This window comes from Thermobia domestica, chromosome 14 (assembly GCF_964235325.1).
Source record: "Thermobia domestica chromosome 14, izTheDome1.hap1.1, whole genome shotgun sequence".
Taxonomy (NCBI): domain Eukaryota; kingdom Metazoa; phylum Arthropoda; class Insecta; order Zygentoma; family Lepismatidae; genus Thermobia; species Thermobia domestica.
Window position 1 is genome coordinate 88,213,087 of NC_137467.1, and position 15,351 is coordinate 88,228,437.

At 38.5% G+C, this 15,351-nt stretch overlaps 1 protein-coding gene across 1 annotated transcript in view; it reads right to left on the reverse strand.

Annotated features, from left to right (window-relative positions):
- Positions 1–15,351, reverse strand: part of LOC145670252 (head-specific guanylate cyclase-like) — an 891,926-nt gene that overhangs the window by 596,531 nt on the left and 280,044 nt on the right. The window lies entirely within an intron of this gene.

The following is a 15,351-nucleotide window of genomic DNA, read 5'->3' on the forward strand; positions in this document are numbered from 1 at the left end:
TCCATTCTTGGCTGAGTATGTTTTTTCTTTTTTCTTTTCTTTTCTTTCTTCCTTTCTTTTTCTTTTTTTTTTTAGTAAAATGTGCAAATAGAAGCAAGAAAACAAATGAACAAAACGAATGTGGTTGTCCGTTCCTTTAATATAGCCAAATGAATCTTATCACATAATTTCTGTCATAGGATTTGGATATTCAACAAACTAGGGATAATTTAATAAGAAAAGGGACAATTATGTCGAGGGAAATTTTCTTAAGGAAACCTACGAGCATTGCTTATAAACCTTCTGCTGAATGAAACTACAATATTTTGCTTGATTCCTATAACCATCCAGCATTATTTAAGAGAATCCTCCAATGTTCTTCCCTAACAACTTAAAAGTGAACAACAGTCTCATAAGACTTTCTATTCTTGCTTGTCATTTTCTGGCCCCTATGGTGTTGTCAAGTTGCAACAATATGTTGTTCATAAAACGCTTTGTTCTTGTTTGTTGTTGCCCAGTTGTTCCCACTGACAAGAAATTGTCTTCGTCTAAAGCTACTACTTGGCGCGAAACTATTTTAATCTAGAGAATTGGACCTCTGTGGACACAAATGTAATTATCTTTCCATCTCATCTAGCAATTTGCTCAGAGAAGAGAAAACACATTAACCTCATAGAGTTGCCATATTCAAAGGAACAATTTCAAGCTTTCTTTACTCAAAGAGAGAGAGAGAGAGAGAGAGAGAGAGAGAGAGATAAGGAGGAAGGGAGAAATGCAATCGTTATCTGCTTTGGTTGTAAAAGTGCAGCCTAAGTTGCTTTCACAATAACTGAAATTTGAATTTATTACATGAAACAAATGTATTAATAACACTGTTCAACAAATTTTGATCGAAAGTATGTAAATTCTTTGAAATTGCGATTTTTACATTCACTTAAGCATAATATGAAAGGAAATGATAATAGAAGAATTTTCTTAGCTCAGGTTGTGAAAAAAACGCCCTTGTACAACAGTAGCTGTATATATACAAATGTATTAATATTTATAGAATATTTAAGCAAAATTCTTGTAAAAACCTACATTTCACTTTTTTTTATCTATTATACTGTGATGTGATAAGCTGGAGAGTTAAGAAGTACCCTAACCTATAACTTTCTATACCCTTGTACTTCCTTTTTCAAAATTGCGTAAATTCCAGTTTCACAGCGATACAGAAAATAAAGTAACCTGGTCAAGTTAAACATTAACAATTCCGTAATAAAAATCAGTATTAACATCAAAACATGAAAAATATGTACAAATACCTTTTTGTGCAAGAACTACACTGCAATGTAGACAAAAGTTTCAAGTGATCCCTTGTACAGGATTATGTTTATTTTATTTTGAGCGTCTTCGCTTGGCTTGCCTTTTGTAGGTTACATCTGGGGCATCCCTTGCAATAGTCCAACAGTAGTCGGCCAATATGTTAGATCTCCACTTTCCCTCATATCTCTTCTCCATGGCTGCAATATCTTGATGGAAACGCTCACCATGTTCGTCACTTACTGCTCCACAATCTTCGGGAAAGAAGTCTAGATGTGAATGAAGAAAGTGGAGTTTCATAGACATATTGCAACCAAGATTTTCGTAGCACAATAACAACTTTGCTACCAGTTGTTTCTAATTTGTTGCTCGGTGTCTTCCCAAGAACTGAGAACAAACACTCTTCAAGCTTTCCCACGCAGCTTTCTCCTCTCCTTGGAGAATTTCGTCGAACTTGTGATTTTTGAATAGTTGCCTAATCTGTGGCCCTATGAAAACACCCTCTTTAACTTTGGCATCACTTAGTCGAGGGAATTGTCCTCTTAGGTACTTATAGACCTCATCCTCTTGGTTCATGCTCTTAACAAAACTTTTCATAAGACCTAATTTAATATGTAGAGGGGGAAGCAAAATTCGGTTACGATCTACCAGTAGTTCATGCTGCACATTTTTCACTCCCGGCTGAAGAGTTTCTCTGGTACTCCAATCACTTTTGCGGTAATGAGATCCACGATCTCTACTGTCCCATTCACATATAAAGCAACAATACTTTGTATACCCTAACTGCATACCTAGCAACAGTGTTATTACTTTAAGGTCACCATAAATGAGCCACTGAAAATCGTAATATTTAATGGCTTGAAGTAAACGTTTCAAGTTTTCATAAGATTACTTCATATGAACTGCGTAACCTACAGGAATTGAAGGAAGTGCATTTCCAATATGTAAAAGCACTGCCTTTAAACTCACCTTGGACGAATCTATAAAGAGCCTCCACTCCGTAGGTTCGTAATTAATTTTAAGTGCCCTCATGAGACCATTTACATCTGTACATGCCACAAGTGTGTCTTCCATAGTAAAAAATGAAGTGAACATCTTCTCCCTATTCCGATACACTGAAATATTTACTTTTTCCTGCAATAAATTCCATTGCTTTAAGCGTGACGCTAAAATTTCGGCTTTGCTTTTCGAGAGGTCCAAGTCTCTGATTAGATCACTTAGTTCCTCTTGAGTAAGTCTATGTGGTTCACATGAAGGTTCTTCTACAACAAACGTAGGGTCCTTCGAAGCACTTGATTCAGGAGCTTCAACTTCTTGATCATCATCAGAAAAAAGATCGTATTCTTTAGGTGGGTCAGGAACAGGTAGTCCTTCTCCATGTGGAACAGGGCGCATTGCAGAAGGAATGTTAGGATAGATCAAGGCCCGCTTCTTCTTCGTGGAAATTCCCTTCTTGACGGAAGGAACCATACAAAAATAACATTCTCTGATGTGGTCGCTTGGCTCCCTCCAAATCATGGGCACTGTAAAAGGCATTGAGCGCCCCTTCCCATTAATTCAATTTCTTAGATTGCTGGCACAAGTGTTACACACAATGTGGGGTGCCCAAGATTTATCTTGGTCTCCAATTTTACAACCAAAGTAATATTGATAGGCTTTTCTTATTAGTGGTGTTATAGTCTGCTTTTGTGAGGAAAATGTCACTTTCCCACACACGTAGCAGAAGCTATCCGCACTGTTTACACAATTTCGCGGCATTTTTGTTTATTGAAATCCTCAAAATGTCACTTGAAATAGTTCCGACAACTATTTAAAAATATACATTCGAAATACCAGTATTTTTGCGTACTTGTAGTTGTATTTTTATGTCCTGTATTACACAAACGTCACACCCAAAACGCTAATAACTGCACTAAACCTGTCTTTTCTAACAATAGCAGAACACTACTGAGATGAGGAACACAATGAAACCAAGCGTTCATATAGTTTCTCCAGTGTTGCCGGATCAGTGTAACATTTTACCCCAAACGAAGCGAATATATTTATTTTTAAAGCGTTATTATTAGACATTTATGGTATTGAACAGCGAAGGATATTGAATGTTTTACTCAGGTAATGAAAAGGGCGGTCATAATGGCGTAGGAATAATTCTTGGAAAGCGCTTAAAGGAGAAGGTAGTGAAAGTAGAATTTATTGATGATAGAGTTATGATGTTAAGACTTAAAGGGAAAACGAAAGATCTAGTGGTGATACAGACATATGCACCGACGACTTCGCATGTAAATGAAGAAGTAGAGGAAAATTATGAGAAAATAGAAGAAATTATAGATATGGAGAAGGAGGGTGCATGCATAATTCTAATGGGAGATTTCAATGCAGTTGTGGGAGAAAAACAGGAAGGTAGTATCGTAGGCAAATATGGTTTAGGCGAAAGAAATGAAAGAGGAGAGGGACTGGTGAATTTCTGTAGACAGAATTCACTAGTAATTGGGAACACTTGGTTCAATCATCACAAAAGAAGAAGATATACATGGAAATCACCGATAAACGGCGGAAGATATCAGATAGACTATGTTATGATTCAGGACAGGTATCGGAATAGCTTAAAGAACGCGAAGACCCTTCCCGGGGCTGATATTTTCTCTAATCATAATCTTGTGCTGGCCGAAGTAGATATTCAACTGAAAAATGTAGGCAGAAGAAAAGTAGGTAACAAAGTGTTGAATACTGAAAAGTTGAAAAACGAGGAAATAAGAAATCTTTTCGCTGAAAAATTCGAAGAAAAATGTTCAAACGATGAAAGGATAGGCGCAGGTAGTAACGCACGGTGGGAACATATTAAACGTTGCTTACAGCAGGCTGCAGAAGAAGCAGTAGGTTACCGCGAAAACAAAACTGCTAAGAAACCATGGGTTACAGAGCAGATTTTGCAGAAAATGAGAGAGAGGAAGATGTGGAAACAGGTTGATACAGAAGAGGGCAGAAAGATGTACAGAAAGTTAAATAATGAATTACGAAGAGAAACAGACAGAGCGAGGGAAGAGTTTTACAAAAGAAAATGCGAGAACATAGAAGAATTAGAAAGAGTTGGGAAATATGAGGAAATGTACAAGGAGGTGAAATCTATGTAATTTCGGAGGAAACAAGGGGGTATTATGATGGCAGTAGAAAATAAGAATGGAAAGGTAGTCAGCGAGAAAAATGAGGTCATAGGAAGTGGAAAGAATACGTTGAAGACTTATATGAGGGTAGAGATAGACCGTGTAGCCTAAATGTTGAAGTGGAAAATGAAATAGGCGAGGATGATAAAGGATTTAGTATTCTTAGGGACGAGTTTGAAAAGGCTATATCCGAGATTAGGAATGGAAAGGCAACAGGAATAGATAACATACCAATCGAATTCATTAAAAATATAGGAGACAAGGGAAAGAAAGAATTGTGGCGACTATGCAATGAAATATATGAAACAGGAGAATGGCCAAGAGACTTTCTGAAAACGATCATGATACCGATGGCTAAGAAATCGAACCCAAAAAGATGTGAGGATTATAGAACTATTAGTCTCATATCCCATGCAGCTAAAATTCTGCTCCGAATACTGAACAGAAGGTTATATAGAAGAACAAATAAAGATGTTGAGGAAGAGCAGTTCGGGTTCAGAAGAGGCAAGGGCACAAGAGATGCTATTGGATTATTAAGGGTGATCGGTGAAAGATTTATAGAAAAAGGGAAAGAGGTGTATGATGTATTTATTGGTCTAGAAAAGGCTTTTGACCGCGTGAATTGGGAATTGTTGTTGGGTGTTCTAACAAAGATAGAGTTGGAATGGAAAGGTAGAAGACTCATAAGAAATTTATACATGAACCAACAAGTAAGTGTTAGGATAGGGGAAGAACTGACGGAAGAGAGTGCAATTGGAAGGGGAGTTCGACAAGGGTGCTGCCTCTCGCCAACACGATTTAATGTCTATCTAGAAGAGATAGTGGAAAAGAGCCTACATGATGATGATGGCATTTCGGTAGGAGGTAGAATGATTAGATGTATAAGATTAGCAGACGATATGGCGCTTGTTGCAGAATCTGAAAAGAAAATCAATAAAATGTTAGAAAAAATGAGGAAGGGCTTTGAAGAATATGGGATGAAAATAAATGTTAGAAAGACAAAAGCCATGGTGATTGGAAGGAAGGGGTCTGTGTCAAATATAAAAGTAGGAGGGGAGAAAATAGAACAAGTGAATAGCTTTCGATACCTGGGTAGTATTCCTAGTAATGACATGAAATGCGAACGTGAAATAAAAGCAAGGATAGGAATGGCGAAAGAAGCCTTTAAAAGAAAGAAAAGTCTGTTTTGTGGGACCTTGAACAAAGAGTTGAGAAAAAGACTCATAAAATGCTTCGTGTGGAGTGTTGTACTGTATGGGGCGGAAACGTGGACATTACGTAAATATGACGAAAATCGACTGGAAGCCTTCGAAATGTGGGTGTGGAGAAGAAAGAAAAGAATTAGTTGGTCGAGCGGAAAACGAATGAGAGAGTGTTAGAAATGGTGGGTGAGAAAAGAACACTTTTAGATATTACTAGGAAGAGGAAGAGAAACTGGTTGGGACATTGCCTAAGAAGAGATTGTATCATGAAGGACGTCCTAGAAGGTATGGTGGCGGGAATGAGAGAGAGGGGGCGAAGGAGACTACAATTAATGGATGATATTAAAACAGAAAGATCATACGCGAAGACGAAAAGGTTAGCGGAGGACCGTGGAGCATGGAAGCTTCTCAGCTGCGGCAAGTGACCTGCCAATAAAGGGAGAATACCTGTGATGATGATGATGATGATTAGACATGCCTGTAAAACGAAAAGTAGAGCTAATATTCGAAAATAACTTTCAAATTCGTGATCAGCACCACAAAATCAATAAGAATTAGCTGATTTTGTTCAATTTACATTTTCGTTGTTGAACAGTGTAATTTGTCTTGCCGATGAGTTTCTCTTCTTTCGGTTTTCCTCTTTCTTCTTCTTCTTCTTCTTCTTTCTTCTTCTTCTTCTTCTTCTTCTTCTTCTTATTATTATTATTATTATTAGTAGTAGTAGTAGTAGTAGTAGTAGCAGTAGTAGTAGTAGTAGTAGTAGTAGTAGTAGTAGTAGTAGTAGTAGTAGTACATTTTAAGTCATTATGTGAGTCTTTCCTCCCCAAAAATTAAGTTGAATAAAATTATGTTTAGAGCTACTGGGCTAAAATAGTTTTTAAGGTTAGTAGTTCATTGCTTAGTTGCAATAGGTGTGTTGTGTTATAATGCTTCAAGTGAGATGTTGCACGTTGCGTTGTCCGAATACGAAAACAGAACAGAGTATAGAAATCAAAGTTAGAGTTAAGCTTAGAAAAAAGAAGCAGAAACTGTGGAACAGAGGAGGATCTAGGAGGTAAAAACTGGGGGGAGATCCCTGACTATGATAGATATATCATAAGTTTACTATAAACTTTCAAAGATATATATAAATAATAGCTTCAAATATTTTTGTCACTCAAAAAACTGGGGGCCTATGCCCCCAGCCCTGGGCTAGATCCGCTTTAGGGGTGGAAATGAAAAATAATGCAAATGGAGGCGAAACTCTTTAATGAGCTCATGGTTTGAAGTCTCATACTTGATTCCGTGACTCTTACGAGGATGTCACGGACAACCCCAGGAGATAACGGAGGCCGTTATCTCTTTGAACTGCGGAACAAATCGAGTTGGGGAGACAGAAATTTCTTAAAATTTTTGCTCGTTACTAACAATGGTGGCTGAGAACATGCACACTAAAAATATACTGTTCAAGAAAATTCGATTCTTCCCACATCTAGGGGAAAAAAGAACTTTGTACTCGCATTGTGTCACACAGTTACTGATAAGCAAAAGTAGTGGCAGGTTTCTGAGAATCGAGAGATGGTAGGAATGCCAGACATGGACTCAGATTGACTCCAAACGATCATAATTGGTGGGGAGTCACTGTTTCATTCATACATAGTGACGCCAATCAGAAGGTTCAGTCGGTAAAGATTCTCCGCAGGCGAACAAGTCATGACTTTAGAAATAACACATGAACACGATGGTGGTATTCTTCGCCTGGAGAGGTGTGGCTTACAAACCGAGAGTTCATAATCGTGAATTCATAATCAAGAGTCACACCATGACAGCAGCAGTTTACAAAGACAATTTAGATCAGTTGTGAAAGTGATTTCGACGTATGAGAAGGGAAGCTATTGATGCTCGCGAGTACTCCTTTCCCATGAACCACTTTCAAGGAAAGTCATTTTAGGCGTAAAAAGGTAGGTATAAACCACTCTTATTCCGGGAAGAAAATTCCAAAATTGCTCTGAAGAATAGTGTAAGAAAAACTAAGCTTAAAATTTAATACGAATGTGTTATGCGGTATGGCGTCTAGGAGAATGAACATACATTTGGGACTAAATATATATTCCAAAAGTAATTTTCCGTACGTAAGGGCAATGAAATGCGAAAGTCTGTTGAAATCTCAATTTCAATTATTTTCACGATCACCATTCCATCTATTCTATTGTCAATCTAAACTAAACATTGGAAAAGCTAACTAGATTCAGGTAAAATTTGGATACAATATAAGCTAAGAAGATAATATTTGTGTGAAATTAACTAATTGTGTTTTTCTCATAAAAAGGCGGCTTAGTTCGTAGTCTGTGTAATGCCAATTGCATTATTGATACAATACTTAATAATATGACCCAGATGGGCACATTCAAAACTAGCTACCATCATAAGCATTCTGTATAATGATAAAGTATATTTCAAAATATAATTGTCATTGTATGATTCTATTACATCTTTTACTTTATTTTACTTTTCGTTACCAGACATGTTTATGGTATACAAAAATTGTTTACTTTTTATTATTTCATGCCCAGGTAACGAAGTAAAATAAACAAAAAATATTCCTAACATAAATAAACAATATACAAATTATACATTGAGATGCAAATTTAAATTTGTTTCATAAATTGCTATGAACTGCTGCGGAAAAAGCAATCTCTAGAAACAATATTGATATATATATAAAGAGAAAGAATATTTCTATATTTCAAAATAGTTTGATACCAGTTAAAACTAATTTATGTTTCTGTTCTTTCATTTTTTTTTTTAAAAAAAAGCCTAAATGGAATATTGCAACTTCTATTAAAAATAAAAAAATGAAAAACAAGAACTCCGTCTTTCTGCTGACTTCTGTTCAGGACACCTGACACATGTTAGAGGGACAAACAAACGCAAGTGAAAAGTAATTACATTTAAGACAAAAAAAATACTATACAATTTCCTATAACATGTACGTAAAATCGTTATACATTTTAGCGTGAAATAAATATTGTTCTAAAGGGGAGGGAAAAAAAACTATGTCCGGTGACGGGAAAAAAGTACGCTTGAGGTCATTCTTCACTAGTACAATATTGCCACACATACCATTAACAGAAGCATCTTAAGATTTCCATTTTTTTACTGTTCAACTCTTTATGTACAAAGTATTTGTACAACTGGTATGTATTCTCGTCGCCAAAAGTGCCTTTACATCGCCGTGACGGGTATGTGACACCGCAGTACTCTAAGGAAGGGATGGTTGCATAAGAAATTTTGATTAATTTTGAAGAGTTTTTATTTTGACTAGGGAAATAACGTAGGTATAGGGAGTAAGGGCATAGATTTAAAGCATCAGTGCACTGTCATCTCTGAAAAGATTTGTATTCTCAGTTTTTCAAATTATTGTCTTATATGTTAAGTTAAAAACTGCTAACAACTGCTACTAGCGCTTTTCAATCTTCAGGAATTTACTACGACATGTTCGGGCTTGAATTATTTCATTCGCCTCACTGTAATTATTTGTGAATGGAAACTGATTACGCTGAACATGAATATGTTTCGTTGTCGTAAAGCAAGGGCCGTAATAAATGTAGATCAGGTTCTTATATAAAACACATAAGTATTTATTCCGTGTATAGAATAATATAATACAGTAACTAAGCAACATCATAATCACTAACGCCCGCAGGATTTTTTCTAACGGGGGGGGGGGAGACCGATATAGAGTTTTTCGTTTTATTCCCTATATATATTACGTTAACAGTCATAACACTGATAATGTATATCGTCTTTCGCCGCTGTAGGCTATTAGTCAGAACACTGATCTCCAGATATGTCGAAAGAAAAAATAAATTGATATGAACAGTGATGTGATTAATTTTACTGCGCCCTGGATCGATCTACCTTCGATTTACTCATACTCCCCCAGGCCCACTGCCCCAGGTATTTCAGCTGCTGCGTTATATATACGGTTCCATGTCAAAAGGGCCTGACAAAAGGGAAAAGACCGAAAGGCCAGAATCAATATGGCCCGCAACAAAATGACCCGAGTCAAAACGGCCCTGCTTCAAACGGACCCGGGTTGAAAGAGGCCCCGCTACAAAGAGGCCCGAGTCAAAATGGCCCATGTGAAAAGGACCCAGGTCGAAACGTCTCCGCAACAAAAGGGCCCAAGTCAAAAGGGCCAGAGTGAAAATGGACCATGTTACAAAAGAGCCAGACCACAATGACCCCGCAACAAAAGTGCTCGAGTCAAAAGGTTTCCGCAACAAAAGGGCAGGGTCAAAATTGCCCGAATCAAAACGACCCTCATCAAAAGGGTCCATGACAAAAGGGCCCGAGTAAAAAGGGACTTGCCTCTAACGAGCCCGGCTGAAAAAGAGCTCTGCTACAAAAGAATCCGAGTCAAACGGCCCGGGCTAAAAGGCCTCCGCAACAAAAGGGCCCGAGTCAAAAGGGGCCGAATCAAAACGGCCCTTATAAAAAGAGCCCGGGTCAAAAGTGACCCATGACAAAATAACCCGAGTCAAAAGGCCCCGGGTCAAAAAGGGGCATCGCAGCAAAATGGCCCGAGTCAAATGGCTCGGCGTCAAAAGGGCCCGGTTCAAAAGGTCTCCGCAAAAATGGGCACGAGTAAAACGCCTTTCATTAAAAGGACCCGAGTCAAAAGGGTCCCACGACAAAAGGGCTTGAGTCCCAAGCGACCTGTGTCAAACGAGCCCGGTTCAAAAGGTCTCCGCAACAAAAGGGCCCGAGCCAAAAAGGGCCGAAACGAAACGCTCCTCATGAAAATGGCCAGGATCAAAAGAGTCCCGCTACAAAAGAGCCCGAGTCAAAACTTTCCCACGTCAAATGGGCCCGGGTCAAAAGGTCTTCACAAGAAAAGAGCAGAAGTCAAAAGTGGCCCCTCTACAAAGGGCACGAGTCAAAACGGACCCGCGAAAAAAGGGCTTGGGTCAAACTTCTCCGCAAGAAAAGGGTAGGAGTCAAAAGGGCAAAACTCAAAAGGGCCGCGTCAAAAGGGTCCCACGACAAAAGAGCCCGAGTCAAAAGAGACCTGCCTGAAATGAACTTGTGTCAAAAGGTGCCGCGCTACAAGAGGGCCCGAGTCAAAGTGGCCCTAGTCAAAATTGCCCGGGTCAAAACCTCTCCGCAATAAAAGGGTTTGAGTCAAAAAGACCCGAATCAAAACGCTCTTCATTTAAAGAGCCCGTCTCAAAAGGGTCCCACGACAAAATGACCCGAGTCAGAATGCCCCGCGTCAAACGGACCCGAATCAAAACACCCCTCATCAATAGGGCCCGAGTCAAAAGTTCCCAGTACAAAGGGGTTCAAGTCGCAAGGGCTCTGCGTCGAACGGGCCCGCGTGAAAAAAAGCCCCGCTACAAAAGGAACCGAGTCAAATGGCCCCCTATCAAAAGGGCCTCTGTCTAAAGGTCTACGCAACAAAAGGACCAGAGTCAAAAGGGGCCGAATCAAAACGATCCTCATGAAAAGGGCCTGAGTCAAAAGAGTACCACGACAAAAGGATCCGAGTCAAAAGGGCCCTGCGTCAAACGGATCCGAGTCAAAAGGGGGCCCGCTACAAAATACCCGAGTCAAAACAGCCCCGCGTCGAAAGGGCCTAGGTAAAAAGGTCTCCGCGACAAAATGGCTCTGCGTTAAAAGGGCCCGGGTCAAAAAGGATCTGCAACAAAAGGAGCCGAGTTATAAGGACGCTGCGACAAAACGGTCCGGGTCCAAAGGGATCTGCGACAAAAGGGCCAGAGTCAACAAGAAACTTCGTCAAACGGGCCCTGATCAAAAGGAGCACCATTACAATAGGGCACGGGTCAAAACGGCCAGGCGTCAACTGGGTGCGAGTCAAAGGAGCCCTGCGTCAAAAAGGCACAAGTCAGAAAGACCCCGCGTCCAAAGGGCCCGGTAAATACGGTTCCACGTGTAAAAAGCTTGAGATCAAAGCAAGAGTGGAGATCAATCATGCAAAAGAGGATTGTGTCCCCTTACCCAGACAGCATGTTTGCTTACCGCAAGCTTGCCTGTTGCTTTTATTTGATTTTATTTCGCTTTGGCTTATACACAAAAGCTTATTTCTGCTTAACGCAAGCTGTAGTGCGGGCAACCCACGCTTCACTTGCAAGACGCTTTTCTTTAGATTGAAGTAAAAAGCCAGCGCGCGTTCGATTTTCAGTTGTTCTCAAAAACCACGTGACGCTGACCTCAACTTTCGGCGACAAGGTAGTGTTCGCGTTGTTAGCGTCTTGTTAGCATTCAGCTTGAATAAAGGACAAACTTAATTATTTTTTTTAATTGTGCCGTCTAGTACTCTAGTACTCTAGTCTCACGTACCCATAATGTCGCTCTTTATTTCCTCATACTTCGGTAACCATGAGGCATAACGAATTATAGTATTTATGTATAAAGCATAAATTTGAACATAGATGGCAGTAGATTTGAGCCTACTTATTTCGCGAAAGAATACAGAACTGTTGCAGATATTTTAATATAAACTTCAAGTTTAACTCACAGTATAAACTTCTCTGAATGCTGTGTTTAAAGTATAAACATTTTTCTGCGTTTTTATATAAAAAAGGGTAGAAATTTCAAGTACTCGCGGCTAATATAACAACGTATTAGATATTTGTACGAAGCAACGGCGCGTTGCTTGTCACAACTAAAGCGTAACAATTTTGCTTATTTTGATGTTCGCAAAAGCGGATGGGAGACTTGACTGTTTTCACCGTTGTTGCATTTGCTTCAATAATTGGGAAGACGAGGGGAAAATATATTGTAGCAAGATTTAGTCAGACGGTTAAATTATACTGATTTCATACTGTTTTATCTAAATTCGTTACTGCAAGCTTCCATATAACTTGTTTGGCGTGTTTTTGCTTGCAATAAGCTTAATAAAGCTTGCCATTGATGAGAATACGCTTATACTTGGCTTGCGTTTGAGATAATTTGACTTGTGTTTAACTTGTGAAGACAAGCTTGTGCAAGCCTTGCCCAGATGTAACTAACTAGCTTGCTACAAGCTTGCAGCAAGCTAATTGGCTTGCATAGTATAGCTTGCGGCAAGCTAATTGACCTTGCGACAGCAAGTTTGTGGCAACTTGCAGCAAGCTTAAATTGCTGTCTGGGTAGTAAGTTGAAGTGTTTATGCAAATGAAGGAAATATATCTGTGGTTATTACTAACAAGTAGGAAATTTGAATGATAATATTAGTTTTGTTTGCTTGTTGATTGTTTTGGAACAATCGCCATCGCTTAAGTCGTTCTCCTTGAAAGTTTGCTTGCACTCCCGTCATAGGCGGACTGGGTGTATTAGGGCCTAGGCCGCGGTTACTATGGAGGGAGCTCAGACTATAACACCAATTTCTAAAATAACGTACAATCAGTGGCGCAACGAGCTATGAACTCGGGGGCCCATGCCCTCTCCGAAGCAAACCTGATCTATCTTATACAGCAGCGTTGCAGACAAATTTTGGTGAAATTTCAAAATAGATCAAAGCATAAATGAATATTGAATTAAGTCAAAGCACTGTACGAAAGGAGAAATACCCAGTGAAAACCCCTACATTAATTTCTTAGAGTAATAAATGTTAGTAAAGAGTGCGTCATTTTATGCAAAAATAAAGATGTTCAAAATATTTATTATAGCGCAAATTTTGAAACTTGTAACCGTTAATAATAGGGAATTTGTGAATTGGAATTTTCATTTTAAGGTTTTTTAGCATGTTAATAATAAGGATAACTAAATTGCTTGTAATGAGGAGACTTCAAAATTTCAATTTTGTCCACATCAAGTGGTGCAGCATGTCGTTTGCAGACTACTGTACTGGATATTCTTGGCCCCTCCCGAAATAAAATCCTGGTTGCGCCACTGCGTACAATGAACATCTGCGATGAGCCATCGCGTTGTGCAGTTGTAAATTCGTTGTTACTTGATAGTTTTTGCAAGCTATAATTTATCATTGGTCGTTGAAAATTTGATGTCACAGCAAGCACAGAATTTCCAGAAACAAACTTTCAAGAGAATATTTTATAATTATTATTGCATTGCCACACGGGGTGTCTAAAAAGTCCCCTGACATGGATAACTCTGTTGTTATCAGAGTAACAACAAAATGTAAGAGGGGAAACCGCCTACAAATATAATGTTTTTAATAGACAGTAACTTCATTCATTTATGTTGTGGGTCCGGGTAAATGGTAACGTTGCATTTTCATGTAACATTGGGCGCATATAGAGTGTACAGCCCAAACGGCTTGTCCGTTTTTAAAAATTCTTTCACTTTAGATTGAAAACATCATATTTGGAGACCGTTTCCCCGCCTATTTTTTGTTGTAACTCTGATAATAAGAGAGTTACCGTATGTCACGGGACTTTTGAGACACTCTGTATAGTAGCTGAAACACTAAAAAAATAATAGCGAATAACTTTTACTATGGAATGAACAGGGCAGCTTACTAAAAATTGTAACACTAAACAACTAATAATAACTTTTGACTGTGGAATGAACACGACAGTTTTACTGAAAGTGATAAACACTACTGAACCACGAAACAACTAATAATTTTAAAAAGTTAAGATTCTTTGCAGTTCAGCTTATGAATCGCGGAGTTTCTGAATAACTTCGTTCACAGACACTTAATTTAACGTGTCTCTTTCCATATTCATTAGCAAAAATGTGTCCAAATGTCTTCACACAAACTAACTCTGAGATTTGTTTACTCTAACTTTAACTTTGAGAAGCACCTTCCACATGTCACTTGTGTGCATGGTAGAGACAACGCATGTTTGTATACAATGTATAAATTATTAAAGCAACTAGACTGACGTAAATTGGTGCAAAATTTTCCCTGCACATGACAAACAATTTTTATACAAGGTATTTGCAGCATCATTATCACTCTTACCGTGAATCCCGACCAAAGATGTTCCATCTTCCATAGCATGCTCAGATGCATAATCATCATCATCTTCTACGGATTCAGGGGCATCATTCTCTTCAGGATCATCAAAAACGAGAACGTTTTGTGACAGTGAAATACACGACAGAGAACTGCTGGAGCTCTTTGTATATTTTCTCCTGTTTTATATTTAGTTTTTTTTTTTCGGAAGAACTCTGAAAGCTCTTGCAGATACACCATTCTTCTTGATTTCTGAAAAGTCCTTAGGTTCCAGTATTTGGAGTTCTTTCGGCTGCTGAAATCTATCACTGACACATGTAACAGCTGTATTCAGAATTTTTGTTGAAGTTTTTTTTATTCTGAATAAATCATTTTCACTTATATTTAAGTTCTTTTCCAGTTCATCTGCTCTCCTGGCATTTTCTTTTTCTTTAAGATTCTTCTGTGCAAAAAGTTTTTTTTTTCCATTGCTATCTCTACACCAGATTGCGCAAGCTGTTGATTTATTTTCACACAAAATATTTTTGTGTTTTCGTAAAGCATTAAACAGACATCTTTTGCCTCTATTTTCTTCTGAAGCTGCTGCTGCAAATTGTCTAGAAATCTCCAGGTAGTAAGATAGTCCAATCCGTGAGACTGCAGGTATTTTGAAACAGGCTCCGTTTCCGTAAATAAGTCCTGAAACATAGAAGTCCTCATTACAGTGTTAAATTCTGTCCATTTATTCAGCAAAGTTTAGCTTAAAATTTTCATTTCGCATTAAAACCCCTGTTCTGTACATCATCACTGAGGAACAATA